Source organism: Phalacrocorax carbo, chromosome 4 (assembly GCF_963921805.1).
Source record: "Phalacrocorax carbo chromosome 4, bPhaCar2.1, whole genome shotgun sequence".
Classification (NCBI taxonomy): Eukaryota; Metazoa; Chordata; class Aves; order Suliformes; family Phalacrocoracidae; genus Phalacrocorax; species Phalacrocorax carbo.
In genome coordinates this window covers 81,926,082-81,943,838 of record NC_087516.1, presented here as the reverse complement: position 1 = coordinate 81,943,838, position 17,757 = coordinate 81,926,082, and the positions used below count along the sequence as shown (strand labels likewise).

Below are 17,757 nucleotides of genomic sequence, written 5' to 3'. Positions count from 1 at the left end.
CTTTTCAGGCTTATTCAAAGCAATGCTTTCTGGCAGAATTAATTTGACTACCGATCCCCAGCTTCTGTCTATATGAAACATTGGGGAGGGAAGCACGGACCTTTGAGGAAGCTGGCTGGCAAAGGGAGACATTTCTTAGAGAGCTGAGTTTGGGGCTGGTAGACCCAATTCCTTCAACAGAAATGCGTGCTCAGCTCTGCATGTGATAGCACGTCTCACCGTTTCTTTCTCCTCTCTTTCCTGTGCAGATCGAAGAGGGAGGTAAAGCGGACTCCCTGCCTTCCAAGCTGCAGGCTGGTGACGAGGTGGTAAACATCAATGAGGTGGAACTGAGCAGCTCCCGGAGAGAGGCCATTTCCCTTGTTAAAGGGTCCTACAAGAAACTGAAGCTAGTCGTCCGCAGGTAGGACAGATCCACCACTCCTTCCCTCCCTCTCTCCTGCCTGCAGGGTGACACAGTCATTCCCCTTATCTCTCCAGCTCAAAGCCTATGACTTGGCCTAATCTTGGCAAAAACCTTGTTTAAGCATACAAGCCCAAGGGTGAATGTTTGTTCTTTCCAGCCAGCATTTCTGACTCCTTTATTACTGATACCTCCAAGCACATGAAATACTTGTCCAAATCTCTCCCGCTGCTCCCCTGCCACATGACAGTCCAGGATTCCTGTTCAGTGATGTACAAGCTGTCCCGTCTTCCTTCAAAGTGCTTAGGGCTCCCTGTGAAAGAGTGGCAGTTCTGTACATAGCTCTTGCCTCATTTGCTGCATGTTATCGCTGTTTCTGTGACAGCAGAAAGATTTCCACTGGCCTCAGCAAGATTTGGAGCTGTTTCACGTTCTGCAGGTGAGTGATAGAGTGGCTCTGCTGACCGAGAGCAGTCTGACCAATATTGTATTCAGGATGTGGTCTAGGGCAATGTGCATCCACTTCACCTGCATCTTCTGAGCAACAGCCTCTGTGCTATCACACAGTCATCTCTCACATGCTCTATGTCGCTGTTTCCCTGGCTGTCAAAGGCCTTGTAAATGGTAATGAGCAGTGATGCCAGTGTGCAGGGTTTGATGGTGTGCTGAGTGTAACTCAGCTAAGCAAATAGTGCTGATGATCTTTGGTGACATGAATAATAGATATGTTTGTCTTGGGGTCAGGAAACAGAACTTGAATCTTGATGCACATTTTGAGTCAGAGGTGTTTGGGTCTGGAATTTGAGTGGGGGTGGGGTGGTGTTAAGACCTTAATAGAGATGCTTCCTGTGTGCTTTTTACTGTGGGCATGGCCAAACAGTTTTTTCTGTGCCATTTAGGTGATAGCTGGTATCGCTTAATGCAGCGCCCTGCCCTGAATTTCCACACTTAGCCAGAAAGGAATCTGGGTCAAGACCAGCATAGCTGAGGAGCTGTCATTAGCCAAACACAAGGTATCAGCTTGGGTTGCTAAGTTGGAACAGCTGACTAAGGTCTGAGCGGTGATGTCCGAGTAGGGCAGGCATGAACAGCTTAGACACCGTCCTGCTCTTTGGGTATGTTCCGTGCTTATACTGGCTCTATTCTGGTTTTTATCTAAAGCACCTTTACTGACAACGACCTTATGACAAATTCTGGATGTTAATATACAGAACCGGGAGATGGTTTTTATAGCCATTGGGAGGATATTTGCAAAAGTAGTTCATTGCAATTTGAGTGTTTTCCACAAATAAATGGCTTTTATTTAAGGCCCATGTAGATTGTAGTCCAACTGTATGGACTGAACAAATTGTTTAATTCAAACTAACTTAGCAAAACTGGAAATAGAACCCTTTTGTCACATCTTAATTTCATTTTGCCAAGATGAACTAGTAAAATGACTGGTTCTGTTTGGCCTAAATTGAGAATTGTTTCTGGCATTTGATCTGTCCACCTAAGAAGTAGAAAGAAAAGGAAGGAGAAAAGGATAGACAACCAAAGCCTGGAGTCCTATTGCAGTTGTTTCATCCCAGACTTCTTCTTTGCCCCTTTACTTAGATATTTTCATTAGCAACATTTCTCTGGTGGGGACTAAAACCTGCCTAAGTTCTGAAAAGCTCTTTTGCTTCCTACAAACTGGAAGAAGTACATTGGGAAGATCGTTCCTGTGTGTATCAAACTGGACACCAGGAGTGAATAAGCACTCTCTCTGCCTGGATATGTACGCCCACACACACACATACATATACATACCTGCATGCGTGGACATATAGGTATGTATGTATGCATATATGAGTTTATACATAGAGAAGTGATGTCCTCGAGGTCAGCAGTGTCAGTCAGGCCAAAATTCAGCAGTTCCTAATATTTCCTTGGGAGATGCCTGAATCACAGGGCCACATCTCTTAGAAAGCTTTGAGGCCTCTTTCTTCAAGCTAAAAGAGAAAATTATCAACTTTTTGATTTCCTTGACTACTTTTTCACAGGCAGTAGAAATCATGAGAGGCAGAGCAATCCCAATGAGCATCAATCACAGGGTTCTCGTTACAGCTGAGTTACTGAAAGCGGAGGTGTCCCACCTCTGAAAAAAATTGATAATCAGCCAGCAGTGTTTGATATTCTGAAATTACGCTTCACAGTGTAACGTAATAGTTTCTCTCTCCATTATTTTTATGTTCCCAAGACGTTTTCACCTTTTCTTCTTCTTTTTGATGAGTATGCAAGGGTATTTGATGTTTGCCTTTTTTGGAACACTATAGTGAACTTGAAGAAAATTTTATTTGGAGGCTTTCATGGTTTCATTTCATCACTGCTAGAAAAATCAAGCACATTAACTTTAAGAGGTATTACATTCACATACTATTTCTTTGCCAAGGTATTTTGAGCCCTTTGTGCACCTTTAAAGCTCAGTGGTGATCCATAAACTTAGAACTGAGAAATTGCAATTCAGAGCTAAGAGCCCAGCCTTCACTTCAGGTAATTTGACACAGTCCCAGCTGACCCTGCAGTCCTGGCATGAAAGCAGCAAAAGAACAAAAATGTGAGGTCCCGACTTCTTTGTGGGCAGTGGGTCACAAGTTTTTCTGAATCCTCTCTGTCACCAAAGGTGACAAGACTCAGGACTCTGGCCAGTTGGTGGCAAGGTAGAAGACAAAGATTTTGTCTCCAGTGCTAGAGGGAAAGCGGATGAGAAGGGATAAAAGTAGGACCCCAGTGGAGAATGGGGAGAAAGAGGAAAGCAGCAAGGGGAAAGTGAGGTTCTGCATTAAATAAAAGCTTCCAGCAATATGAAATTAAACGAGGCAAGATGCAAAAGAAAGCAGCAAGGGGAAAGTGAGGTTCTGCATTAAATAAAAGCTTCCAGCAATATGAAATTAAACGAGGCAAGATGCAAAAGAAACAAATTAAGGAAAGCAGCTCAGTGCAGAACCTGAGCCACGTGGAGCCTTCATCTCAGTTCGGGGGATGCTGCTGGGCAGGCAGCATGTCTGTGTGACGAAATGTGAACAAACAAAGGCTTGCAAGCCAGACCTGAGGTAAAGTTACAGCACCAAGGATGTGCAGATTATCTTTACCCCAGACATAATGAGTTTAGCCATTAAGGCTGGTAAAGGAAGCGCTAGTGAGCTTCCCACTTGGGACCGTTTTTTGTTGTGTGGACAAGGAGAGGATGTTTTGCAGTACTACGTCTTCTAAAAAGAAGGGTTTTTTTGAGTGCTTGAGATGCTGATTTTTGTAAATTGGCCATAATGATTTAATTGAAGTGCATTAGGGTTGCTTTCTGCAAATACCGGCAGACTGAAAACTCACTAACCAGTCATTTGTGACCTGAATTTTTGGTCTGTGATTTCAATATTCATGAGGGCTCTTGCTTAGGAGTGACACCAACTCACACTGACATGGACTTTGCCCCTTAAAAGTCATATGCAAACAATAGCTAAGTCTGCTTGGTGTATGTGGTTTTGGTTCTTTCCAAGGCATATTCAAGGTCAGCATGTTTTTGAAGGTTTCAGTGGTTTGGGTTTTTTTTTTTTTCGAGTTAAAAACTCAGGAGCTCTCTGTAGCAGTGTGATGGTGACTCCAGACATGACAATGGACAGAAAGCACAGATTTTTTTGTTCAGATGTATTGTAGTTAGACCATCAGGGGACCAACAGAATACATTTGACCCACTCCATGCACTTGTGTAGCCCAATTAACATACTCAGATTGCTATTTAATCTTGCTTATTATTTAGGACATAGGTAAGCTTTTAGTACCAGTGGCAGCACAGTGAGCCTCTACTTGCATACTAAGCAAAAACTGATGTCACAGCACCTTGCTAGGTCTGTAGACAGGCTGATGCAATGACATGTTTTTTCCCTTGGAATGCCGCCTGCAAAGCTCAGTACTGATGCACCATTGTCAGTCTTCATTAGTCTGTTATTGATCAGTTTAATGGAGGAGAGTGGGAATAGTTCCAATGAAGGAAAGGTGAAGGGAAAATCAGAGAAAATGCAACATGAGAGGAAAGACTAAAATACATAGAGATGAGAAAAATGACCTCTCTCGCAAGGACACTTAATAAATATGAATGGTTATAAATAAATTACCAGGACCAGAGTAGTTAGTGCATGAGGAATTCTGTCTGCCTTTCACTCCTGTGCAAATGTCCTGCTGACATCAGGGAGGGATTTGCTGTAGGAGAGACCTGTAAAGTTGTGTATTTATACACTTTCTGCTTCCTTGCTCATGGACTTACAGTAAGGCAGAGGCAGAGAATGACCAAGTGAGTCCTAGTGTTAAGTAAATACTGTGCCCATTCCCTAAGACAATCCTTATTTGGGAGATAACTGTTAAATGATTTTTCATGGATGCTCTCTAGCAGCGTTTTGTTTGTCTCCTCCTCAGCTCAGGAGCCCTCAACGGCAGTTTTCAAATGTTCAGCTTTCTCTGCTTCTTTAACAGGGCTGCTCGCATCAAACTTGTTTAGAAGGCTGTTCCTAAAGCCAGTTCCTTTCTTTCTGCCCATTCCTTGCTACCTCCCTGTCCTTGTTTTGCACATTCATTTCCAGGAGAATAGGCTCAGGCATGTATTTTTTCATTCCTGTAGACCTCAGGTCTGCAACTGGTGTGCTATGAGGAAGCTTGCTGATACTTCACAAGCCAGAATAAGCCAGAGGAAGAGCTACTCTGCATCTCAGGGAGTTACAAAGCCTTCCTGAGTGAACCTTAGGTGCACTTTCTGGTCCCTGCTACACTGAGTTACAATTTCCTGCTTCACATACCCTGCTGCTAGTATCGTTTGTGTGCCTGCTGCTGGCAAGGTGGATTTAGCTTGGTGGTCCATTCTAGTCCTTTTTCTGCCATCTGATTTTTAAGACATTTAGAATTACACAACAAAATTACCTGTTTTCTCCTTCCCTGCTTTTTAATACAGGGCTTTTTAGGACACTTTGCTGGCCCAGAAGAAAGCACATTCATTTCATTCTGATGTATTTCATACCTGAGCAATCAGGCAAAAAACATACCACCGCTTGAGTGTTCAGTCCTGCTAGCCAGATCAAATTGCTCCAGGTAAACAGAGGAGTGAGGGGAACAGCCTTTAAAATTATCACTGGGCAAAGAGACAAGATAGCATTGTGCTACAGGGAAGGACAGAAAAGTATTGCTTCACTGGTGACAGAGTATGGGGGTGAGCCAAGAAGCTAGATCTTTAGAAGAGAGGTCTCCACAAGTATTTCCCGTGATAGTCTTCAATATATCCATATCACTGCTGGAGCCAAATGTCTCCCACTGTGGGTATGAGCAGAACCAGTTCCATGAAGCTTGAGGAATCCACAGGCTGATTCTGGGCAGATTTTTTTGCTCGTGGGTTGCCAGTTTGGGAACAGGTGCGAATCACTATGAGAAACTGGAGAGACCAGTTTGTTTAAAATTGTAGCGGGAGGCTTGCCTACTGTCCTCAGCAAACTACCTTAGATAGTTTTTGATACTCAGTTGGTCTTTAACCAGCTGGAGCAGACTGTTTGCAAGCTAAAGCTACAAGCCACAGAAATAAGGCTTAGTTGTTTAATTGTGCAAGATGAGTTATTTTTTCCAACTTGCTTTTTTCTGTCACTTCCTCTCCAACTTCAGTATCTAAGCAGAGTTGGGTGCAATTAAAAAAGATCCAGGCCTTTTCAGTGGTATCAGTTCGATCTAATTGTGTTGTGCATGCTTGTATCAGCTGAAGATAAGGCTCAAAATGTGGGCCTTGCCTTTCTGCTTTACAGCGACCACAGCGGCCTACAGCAGTTGCCAAAAATAGACTTTTCCACAGGTCAGTAAGCAAGAATGGCTGTCAGAGCGTCACACTGTTTACATAGTTTTATATTCAACATGTTCGTAACAGCAGCAATTAGACCACTGAGGCATGATGGCAAATGTAGCTGTTGTGCGAATATCATGCTAAAGGGAACCACAGTCACAGGGACAACAACTCTCAGACACCCTTTCTAACACAAACACAGTTTGAACTAAGGCCTCCTACAAGCCATTCCTCAGAGTTGCTGCAGCATTCACTGTTGCCTGGTGCAGAGAGGGCAGAGGTGAAAACATGAAGTCATTCTTGTTGAGACGACAGTATGCTGTGAAGTGAGCTTGCCACGGGCAGTTTGGTCCACGTTCTTGGTGGGTGTAAAGCAGCTCCATTGGCTTGAATGGAGTTCAGATGAGTTACCTCAGGTCAGAGTTTGGTCCTTTGATTCTTTAAATTCTTGGATCCAGTGTCAGTCTTGGTTAATGAATGCAAAGCTCTATTAAAATTTGCTAGTGGAGCAGCAAGTAACAACTTTCTGCAGAGAATTACTGGTGTTTTAGGCCCTTACTCTGTACATGCTGACATGCAGGAGCCCTGCAGAGCTCTTCTGGGCTGCTGTTTTTACCGTCAGGCCATCATGTAGGTTCTGACTTGGGATGTGAGGGGCTCTGGTGGTGACACTTGCATTTGCAGAGCCAGTGAGACTGCGTGAAGTATGAATCTCTGAAGATCTGTGGTTCACAGCAAAACTGCGTACTTCCAAGGTGCACAACATATGTTGTTAGCATCATACCGATCATACAGATACAAACGACTATAGGAAGCCTGTTCAAGTATTATTTATGTGGTATGTACAGTTTTATATCAAAGATGAAGTACATCCAGTTCCTATAGCATATAGCTCCCCTAACATCTTGTTGCACTCTTGAGGCTCAAGGCACACAAGCTTAGTGCTTCTGAGACCACTGCAGTAAAAGCCACCCCTCAGCCTTATTCTTCTCCAAAGCCGAGCAAATCCTCTGCTCATACAATCAGCAGTAGCTTGAATGGGGATCTGATGTTTGGGGTTTGGTGCTAGCCATCACTGTCAAGATAGATACTGCAATTAAAGTACGTGGCTGCCGCTGCTCCTGATACCTACTAATAGCTTTACTAACAGCTTTACCTGTCCCAGTTCTCACAGTAAGTTTTTTGTAGACATTTGACTGTATCATCTCTCACTTTCTGGGACAGCTCTGTTGTGAGGTGTAAGTAAACACTGAGATACAAACACAGCAAAGATCAGTATTCCAGGCAGTTGATTCTCTATTTTCAGTGTTGGTGGTTGGTGGTTTGTGCCTGCCTCAAGCTTAGAAGTGCCTGCAATTCTTTTCCACCTCAAAGAGCCTTAGGCTAAAAATACAAGTCAAATAAAGGAGGAGTGGGGATAGAAAACATTATCCTCATTTTCCCGTTGAGCTAAAAACTGTACAAAAAGAAAGGATTAAGCTTATCCTTGGCTATAACCGTAATCTGCGTGTTCGTTTTCATGCTTCCCTACAGATTCCCTGTGTCACTTGGGTTGTTCGGCTTACTCTCTTGGCACATCCCGGTCCCTGGGCCCCTTTGTCTGAACTATGAGACCTGGGGGAGATGCTGGGAGGAGAAGTTTGCTACAGTCCTGAGACCCGGAGTGTCAGGGGGAAGCTGGCTAAATCAGGTGCTGAGGGGACTGACAATTCATCCAGGGATGCCTCCCCTGGAAACACCGCTCCTGTGGCAGACAAAAACCTGCCACAGTTTAAATTAAGAATTAAGGTCTCATTTAAAGATCTCTGTGGCAAGATCAGGAATTAAACCCAGGCATCCTGAATACTTACACCTGTGCCGTAGCTACAAAGTTGTTCTTCTTTTGGCAGCAACTTTCTATAACTAAAGCTTTAAAAAAGAAAAGAGAGAAAAAGTCTTCACTCTACCTATAAATGACCCTATCAAACTGTAGAAGTGTGGGAGGAAGATGTCAGTACAACTGACATCTGAGGCTCAGGGCTGATTCGAGCCCATGGAAATTGGTGGAAAGATTCCCACAGACTCAAAAAGGCTTTGGCTCAGACCCTCACTGAGCAGTGATTTCCCCTAGAGAGAGGGGAAGCTGCTGGCATTTTTACAAAAAGCCAAGTGCCAACACAATTCTTCAAAGAACCCTGTGGACTAATCCTTTCCTCTTATGACACTAATGTAATTTTGTGTTGTATTTGACAGTGTGCCAAAAAAATGCATCGAATAAATCCAAGTTTTGTGAATGAAATTAATTAGAATAGGCATTGGCTCACACCCTGCTCTGGAGCAATGCAGGAGCATGTTTCCAAAGAGCTGCTATGCGGTGCCGTTATTTTTTGTTCAGTGACGATGACTGGGGGAAGAAAGGAAGGTTTCGTGCACATGAAATTTTTAAGACTGACAGCTTGAGAGGCCAGAGCTGGCATTAACACTGGTAGAGGGCTGGCAGGGTGGTCTTGTGGCTAGCACTGTTATATGCGGTGCTGTGAATGCCTCCACAGCTTTCCAGTGTGCCCTTGGTCACTTGTCCTTGTTTCTCAGCTCCCCGTGTGCCAGGTGTCGCCGATGCTCTGTTGCGTGAGATCTTGGGACAGGGAGAGGGTCTTTTAAAGGATATCTTTGTAACACTCTACAAAAATGAGCCTGTAGTTGGAGTCTTACTTGAAGAGACAGCTCCTCAGTTGATGCAACTGGGGGCGACCAGCCAAAGCCCATCAGAGCCCTGACCCATTGTCTGTACAGTATTTCCGAGGTCTGCACAGCCTGCTCCCAGGTGAGTAAAGGCTTGAAAATCTGCTCGTGTGTTGGATCAAACTGGCAAGCCTTTAACTATCTCAAACATCAGTGTTTTCATTAAAGGAGTTTTCTGTGCATTCATCAAAATATTTGCGGTTCCTCTCTCATTAAGAAGGGTCAATGCAAAACACGGGGCAGACAGCTAAAAGGTGAACAGAATTTAATTTTGAAATCACTGGCAACAGCCTTGCTGTCTAGGATTTAATTAGCTACAGCTTAGGACCGCCAGGCTTTTAGGAAACTTCCCACAGTAAGTAGTAAATATGAAGAAGATCTAAATACGATTTTTGAAAAAAAAAAAAATAAAATTTACGTCTCTAATGGGGATAGCACAAAAATGCCTTGGAAAAAAAAATTGCCAGCCTCCATAATGTGTTATCCTATATAGGACATTAAAGACTGACCTCTCACCTGAAACTGCATTAGAAACACGGCAGTTTCTGGCCACTGCCACTCTGCATTAGCTGCCTCTTTCACCGAGTGCATTTGGATTAGTTTGCCTTCTTCAGGCAATAATCAAACTGGGGTTTGATTTGTCAGAAGGTGACACCGGAAAAGCTGGGCAATCTCTGCCAGCGCCATACAAAGTGCTTTTTAGGGTGTGAATCTCCTTCTTTTGGAATTTCCTGAGGATTAAGTTGGAGCTGGATCAGATCACGATAATATGAAAACTTGAACAAACAAGCATGTGTTCTCCTGACTGATCTGTGCCTCGCTTCTCTACCTCTGTTTGTGTCTAGGCTGACCTTTGGTCGATAGGGCAAATACCTGGACTTGCATGAGGTTCTGGTTACCTGTACAGGTGCAAAGGACTGTGGGATGACAGCTTCGCAGGGCAGCTGCGGGGCAGAACTGAGAATAACTGAATATCATCATCTTTATTGTAAGAAGCTCCAGTTGCATGGCTTTAATTTCAAGGGCTGACTATATTGATTTATAAGGGGTTTGTTAGTTGCCTGGCATTGATATGTGCTGATGTATACATATCCTTAGCTGGGTTAAATATTTATTTTACTCAGCTACACTAGTTACCCAGGAGTATCATACAATTTCTCAAGACCTTTTCCATGCTTTTCCTGCTTGATCCAAGGTTTTCTCTGAAAGGAAAGGCTATTGAACATTAGCGTAATCCTACTGATATAAATTGAGTTTGCCTGGATTTACTTCAGTAAAACAGATGTTAGGGTGTAGTGGCTTTTCATTTTTTCACGAACGGACTTGTAGGGGTCATCCAAATCCCTTGGTAGTGTTTCTCCCTTGTGGCTGGATAAAAGCAATATCTCAGCCAAAAGAATAATGGAAAGCAGAAACTGCACAGACATTATCAAATGGTGTTTTATATGCATGAGTCTTCCTATTTGTAGTGAAAGGCAGCCTGACTCACTCACACAAATGCGGGTGGACAAGGAGTATTTACATGCATGCACCTGGCCAAAACACTGGCTACACCAATAGCTCTAGCATACAGAACTATGGTTTTTTTCCAATAGCCTTTTCTTCAGCTTTCAGCCTGCTTCAACTTTGGCATTAGAAGGGAGACAGGGATGGTCTTCAGTACATGTATGTAAAACATTTTCATGGAGGTTAAACCTGTATAAGGACACCATAAAATTTTTTTCATTACATAATGTCTAAGCTAATTAAAACCAGAAATATTGGTTAAAAAAATACATCTTTCAGACACTGAAAAGAGCCAGTCAACTCAGCTCAGAGTTACCTCTTAGTCTTCTGTGCTTACCAGGCTTTTAAAAATTATTGCTATCGTGAGGTGAGGTTGCAGGAGGAGAATGAAGGCAGTAAGTGCCATCCTCTGTCCTGGGGAGACGGGAAACTCCTCCAGGTGTTGGGCTGGGGCACTGAGTTTGGTTCCTCCTGCTGATAGATGTTGTTATGTGGCTTTACTCCTCATACTCGCCTCCCTTATAAAAGAGAGAGAGATCTCTCCTGCCTGTAGGGTGTCAGGAAGTTAACTGCATTGAAGAGAATGATGTATTCAGACCATTGAAGTAAAGGGGACGTTGAAGTTGGAGAAAGAATGCTAAAAAGTGTGGGCAAGACTGTGAATAATGTATGTTTTGCTCTAACAGTCTGACTGGGAAAAGAAAATATTTAGGGTGAAATAGAAGTGAAATTGTGTGTTCCGTTTGGCCTGAAATGAAACGTTTTGCTCCCTATAGGAAAACCATGTTAATTTAAAGAATGTTCCTTATAGTTAATGTATGTTTTCAGCATTCTCTTGGAGGCTAAGGCAGCCTGGCTGGGTAGGGGGTAGCTGAACCTCCCTGGCTGCCTCAGGCTGACAGCATCTATATCAGGATGGGTCCAGTGTGTTGAGGGCCACGTACTTTTCTGTGATATTTCCATGGACTTCATACAGAGCCATGTGCCTACAGCCTTCTCCTCTGCCGGGGCTCAGGCCCGGTGCCTTGGCGCAGGAGAAGGGGCAGTGAGACCCACAGAGCTGATGGTTGGCAGAAGGGAACCACTGTGGGCATCTTTTTCAACCCTGAACCTGCAGCTGAATTAGTGTGCCTCAACTTGTGGGCCAGTGAGCCACAGAGACCGATGTCCCTGCTACGCCCTTCCTTCATGTGGGTTTTTATGCCCCACTCTCACTTCCAATTACTTTTTTCAAATGAACTTTGAATGGTGAATTTCAAGAGAAACAAGAAATGATTCCTGGCTGGCTGAAAACACTTCTTTATTGAATTTAGTTCCTTTCCTCCTCTCTCCCCAAAATCCCAGAGTTAATTAGAAGAGGGGGCCAACCACCAATGTGCTGGGAGTCAGGACAGAGCTGACTGGCACTTTCACTCAGCAAATTTCCCCTTTCCTCACGGTCTCTGCTCCTGTCTGTCAGACCTGCTGACGACTGCTTGGTAGGAGGGCAGTAATCTGAGCTGCCTTTGCTGAGCAAACCTCCTGCTTTTTACTGCGAGATTAGTCCTGAGGTGCCTCTGTGCACAGCACCTGTATCTGCAACTTGTTATCTTAATCACTATCCACCTGTTTCTCCGCTTTCCGAGGCAGTAGTGCCGTTCCCTCCTCTGAGGACTGCACTCGCCAAATGGCAGGCTGCCTCCGCTGCAAGGATGGGAATACCTGAGACTTGGTCTTGTGTCTCAAAAGGTAAGCAGCCTCTCAACAGCTACAGCAAAGCAATCCAGGCACAGCTTTGTGCTTGCGGAGGCAGTCGGACCTTGCGGCCAGGCTTTGAGAGAGGGAGGACAGGAGCCTTAAGGACTCTGTTGGTCCTAAACGTCATGAGCATCATAAACTTCAGAGCAAATGAGTGTCCAGGCAGTGCTGGGGTGGGGGTGGTTCAGCTGCTGTTGTAAGCGAGCTCTCAGCGAACGGGGAGCTGGTATCTCACCGCTGCTCAGGTTCTGTCACTGGTGAAGCTATAGAGCAGTATAAGCAAATCTATCATGCTTTAGGCTAGAAGAGTGCCAGAAGCTCGCAGGAGAGGTGAACTGAGAGCCTCCAGAGTTGTACAGCATGCTTAAGGCCATTCCATCCCTTGGTGTCAAAGGGTGCTAATAATAATGCCATGCACTTGGGACGCTGAGTCTCATGAACAGAGGATCTGACTCACATACACACCATGATGTGTCAGTTGCATTTTACAGTTTTATAGTCTGGAAGAGTCTTTACTCAATTATGTGGCACTCTTTTTAGCCTTCACCTTTTATAAGTTGCGAGTTGTTTAAAGTGGGTGTCAAAGAAGGCCAACACTTGGGCTAGCCATACAGTCTGGGATATAGTCTCATTTGATTAAGATGGTAACGTTGCAGATAGCAGAAGGAGAACGTGAAAGAGACTGATTCTTAAGAGATGGCAATTGGCATAGCTCTAGTATGGGCCTGCACAAATTTACGTTCATTGAAGATCTCTCTTACATTATACACACCTACACCCCCTTTTGGATGAGTTGTGAATCATAAAACTAAGTTCATTGAACTTGGATTTTGATTATTCCCTGAGACATTAACTCCTTTTGTAAACTCATTAACTAATCTTGAAACTCATTACCTGCTTCATTGCTATTAGGATATCTTTAGGCTGGTTTGGTGGGGTTTTTTTTTGTAAATATAGGCCAAACCTTTAGCTGTGCACTTTGGCTGAAATTGTTGTAACTGTATGTTTTTTCTATAATGTGGTGATTCAGTCCATTCAGTGAAAGTTGGCAGCATGGGTGAAAGCAAGTTGAAGTGGTGCTAGTGGAATAATGGGGTCTGTGTCCCTGTTTGTGTAAAATGGAGTGGGTTTTGGTGGTAGATTATCTACCTTGCCTAATATGTATTCATTGTTCCAATATTTAAAGAGCAGGGAGATTTTGACAATAAAACCAGACCTGGTTACAGCAGCAAATTCCCAGTCACTTTAGACTGCCCCAAATTTCCACCTTTTCCCTTGTCTGAACCAGGTCTTTAAAACCAAATCAAAGGAGTACCTGGCCAGGGAAAGACTGTCCATGTGTTGTTAGCTGCAGCTCTTCACAAGCCAGCTGTCCCATCTGAGGAAGATGTGCGCGGTGAGCACGTGTATATTCCTGCCTCTGTCTGCCTGCTCTCAGGAGCACACATTTGCTTATGTACGTGCCATCAAGGGCAAAACTGGTCGGCATGTGAGTAGCCCTAGAGGGTCCTGAGGCAGTGGGTCTGACAGAGATCCACAGCAGGTAAGAAGAGGCTGTTTTGCAGCACAGATCCCATCACCCTGAGGCATGGCCTGATGCCTGCATGGGTGGGCATGTTCCCAGCCTGCAGTGATGTGAGGAACCTGCTGTCCTTTGCTGGAGGACCCATGTAGGTACACCACGAGGCTGCAGAGAGCTCTGCAAAGGACGGCATCAACTCTTCCCCACTTGAATCTTTCACGTGCTGTGACTCTCTCCTGAAGGGGACTGCAGGCAGGCAGTGTTGCAAACGAAGCGTTCAGCTATAAATTAGTGTGGACAATCATGTATGGGCAAGGGATTATCTTGGGTCCTAATCCACTACCTGCCTGAGTGATTTGACATCTCCTGTGGTCTTCATATCAGATTGTAGATGAGCCAGACATATATTTCTTATCTGTTCCTGGGAACAATCTGAGCAGAGTGATTCAGTGCTCTGTAGTATATAATGTGAAGAAAGGTGGTGTATGTAGTACCTGAAATTTGAACAGATGCCTGAATTAAAGAGATTCAGTGGTTGGCTGCTTCAAGTGAATTGAAAAAATCATCTAGAGGTGATGTTACTCTTCTCTCCGCTCTGTTTTATAGTCTCTTAAAGATAAGTCTTTCTGAGGTCTTCAAAGGGTTAAAGGCAATACCTCACAGAAACCCAAGTGGCTGAAGAAATACCAGATATTAACATTTACCTCAGTTGCCAAAGCCTGGACACTTCTTTCTGCTTTTTAGAAATTACAGCCTGCAGGGACCATTTAACAATAAATCGTAGCAACTTGGCTGTTATAGGGCAACCCATGTGCATAGGCACTTAAGGGCTGTGCCAGCATCTCCTTTGTTCAATAAAAGTAACAGCAGGAATTTGATTAAAGACTGATAGAAAAGAGAGGGAGAAACATAGGAAAGATTAAAGAAAGAGCGAGCCACCTGGAAACTTCATTCCTCTTTTATTTCTAACTTAAGCTCATAAATACCAAATCTAAACCATTGTATGTGTGAGAGGGAGGGAAAATTTCCTGCATGCCTGCACAGAAAAGTCTGCACATGCAGTGGCACAAACCGACTTTTAGCAAAAGTCATACTCTTCTCAAACTTAATGCTTGCTCCTTATCTGCATCAGAAGAAAAACGAACCAGAAAATAACTTTATTCCCTGGTGCTTTGGAAGGACAACATTTAGGAGGGTCAGGCAAGTCACAGCCATAAAAGAGAGTGGTGAAGGATTTTGGCTGAACCTGCCGATGAGCAGCGAGCACATTTCCCAGGCTGCCTCGGAGCAGCCCTGCAGCTCAGCACAATGCGAATGGCCAGCTGCACACGTCCAGCGCCGCTCTTCATGGCTGGCCTACAGCATCTGCCGCTTTGTCTACATCGTTGTTGTATCCCCCATCCAAAAAAAAAGAAGAAAAAAACAGTGACTCCAACAGCCAAATGCAAATAAGCCCCAAAGAGCCCTCTTATGTGTGATCAGCAAGCGACAGGCAAATCACATTCAAATTCCTTACTGCAGAGCCAACACGTCTGTTGTTTGGGTTTAGGAGACCAGAACAGTACGATTAAGTGTCAAACGTGCGTGTGGGAGCGATGGCGGATTGACTTTTCTTTAGCCTGGTTGTCCTCTGGGACCTGCGAAGGCTTTGCTATGCGGTTGGAAGCACACTTTGGTTCTTAAGCAGGACTCTGCAGGGTGCAGAGAAGAAGGCTGAGACCATGAACTTCCCCAGAGCAGGGGCTTCTCAAAAGGGTTTTGTATATTTGCGGGGCTCTTGCAGGTAATCTTGCCCTGCACTAGACTTGCTGCTCTGTCTGAGCAGCAAGGCAGAATGCTGTACCTGGAGCTCATTGCTGCTGCTGCTGCTTCTGGTGTCTTCTATACACCTGGGCATCTCTGCTGCTTAAATCATGCTTTTCCCCACCTGGTACTTCTCTTACTCCATATTTACGTTGTTTTCTCTCTACACACTTTCTCTCACACTTTTTAGCTGTTACTAATGTCCATTAGACAGTGAATCCTTTCTGGCAGTGGCCATGGCTCCGAAGTGTGCTCCCCTAAAGTGTTTCAGATGTGATGGTGTCCTCTGCAGCAAAGCAGACATCTCTGCTTCAGTCCAGCCTTTCTCAGCTCAAGCCATTACCCTGAAGGCTGCTGCCTCCTCTGTCCGGGGCACAGGAAGATGCACAGCCCTGGTCAGGATCAGGCCCTCAGGGGCTGTTTTCTCTCTCACTCTGATTCAGACCAATGTGAGGATGCAGAAAGTGGCAGTGTCTGGGATTGAGCTTCAGGTTAACAAATTGCTTTCTCCCAGAGATTCAAATGCTCAGAAGATAAAGTATTGAAATTGTATATCACAGCTGTGGGAAAACGCAGGGATGGAGAGGGGCAGCGGAAGGCAGAGGGGGCGGGAGGACTGAATGTCAGCCCGCTGCTTGCATCCCGGCCCCACGGCTTGGCGCAGGCACCTCGAAGACAGAGGTCGGTGGGGTGTCGGTGGGGACCGGCCGCCCTGTGCCGAAGCCACAGGACCGGAGGTATGTGGGGAATGCGAATGGTATGCTTGAGTGGACAGCTTCAGAGCGAGGCGTGGGGATGGCTCTCGCTGCCATCTGTTGTGAGCCCCGCAGGCCCATAGCAACCGCGTCTCAGGAATGGGGCTGCTTTCTTTTTTTTTTTTTTTTTTTCATAAAGAAATTCTTCCTTGCCCTCTTCCCCGCTCCTGCATACGGACACTCATGAATAAGCGGGAATGGGGCTGGGATTCCTGCTACAGTGATGCGTGCTAAAGGAGAAAAAGATCTTTTAGAGCTCAGCTTGTATTTGGTCTAGGGAGGCATTTTCCTTTCTGAGCTGTGACATTCTAGGAACATGAGCCGATGTGTGTGATTTATTGTTAATTGCCAAAATCTCATTCTATTCAAATCATTTGTGAATCTGTATTTGCCATGAGGTATATTCAGTAAAGTCTCCAGTGGCTGTGTAGCCACGCAGTTGTCCTCCTTGGTAAAACAGAGTCCACTTCTGCTTTATTATTACAAATGCCAAGGTTATAACTGATGTAAATAACCCCAACGTATTGATTTGTTGTGCCTGGCATTTTCCTTGCACCCCGGAGCACTTCTGTTGTAGGTAAGGGGCTTTGCTGCCTAGTGAAGTGGTGGGACCAGGTTCCTGGAGGTTGTAGGTACTTCAGCATCGCTGATGCTACTGAGAGGTGCAAACTTTTATGCCAGGGAAGATTTGCCACGTGAGAACTCTGTCACCTAAAGACAACAGTGTTGAGACAGCATGCTGCCAGGAAGGGTTAATGCTGAAAGAGCCTTTATTCAGGCAGCAGGGGTAGGAAATGTCTGTCTGTCTGTCTGAGTGAATGGTTTTACTCCTTCCTTTCCCCTGGAAATTCACTTCTGAAATGCAGACTTCTTTTCCCCCCACCCCTCAACTTTTTTTCCTGCTGTCAAGTAACTGTGGCCTCATTCCTGCAAATTGCTCAACCTCTTGCTGTGACTCAGCAAAGCTGATTGTTTTTAAGCAAGTGTTTTAATTCCTTTAAGACAAAGAATTATATTTTGTAAGAGTACATGAGAGTTTTAAGAGGTCTGAGGTGAAATATTCAGAAGGTAGGGCTGTTTAACACTATATTTATTTCTTTGGTATTTCTATGCCTAATGTCCTGCAATAAATACAGAAATTCGCAGAGAAGCCCCCATAGACGAGAGGGAGTCAGGGAACTGGCAAACCAAACCAAATCTCTCAGATGTTTCATGCCATTTGCAAAGAGATGTCATGCAAGAAAAGAGGGAAAGGGAAAAAGCAGACAACCCCCCTCCCATCCAGTGCTCCAGGCTGTGTTTGAAACTGGGCACACAGCTATAGTGGCTTGGTCACAGGGAGGAGGGTGCAATTTCAGTGAAAGCTGATAGGTACATAGGGGGGCATGAAACTCTCCCTATTACAGGTATTTATTATCACTTGACAGCTGTCAGTTTGCAGTAGGTGATTTGCCTTCCTGTTAGCTCTCTGAGAACTAGGTAT

The 17,757-nt window shown here is 44.7% G+C and overlaps 1 protein-coding gene across 2 annotated transcripts in view; it reads left to right on the top strand.

The window, feature by feature from the left end:
- The first annotated feature begins 252 nt into the window (after positions 1-252).
- Positions 253-17,757, top strand: part of SHROOM3 (shroom family member 3) — a 105,642-nt gene continuing 88,137 nt past the window's right edge. The window contains exon 1 of one of the 2 annotated variants that reach the window (XM_064450687.1): positions 253-403. The gene's annotated coding sequence lies outside the window, so the exon portion shown is untranslated. Of the gene's footprint in view, positions 404-12,008; positions 12,186-17,757 lie in introns of those variants that run through there. The other variant, XM_064450686.1, reaches the window with a different exon arrangement.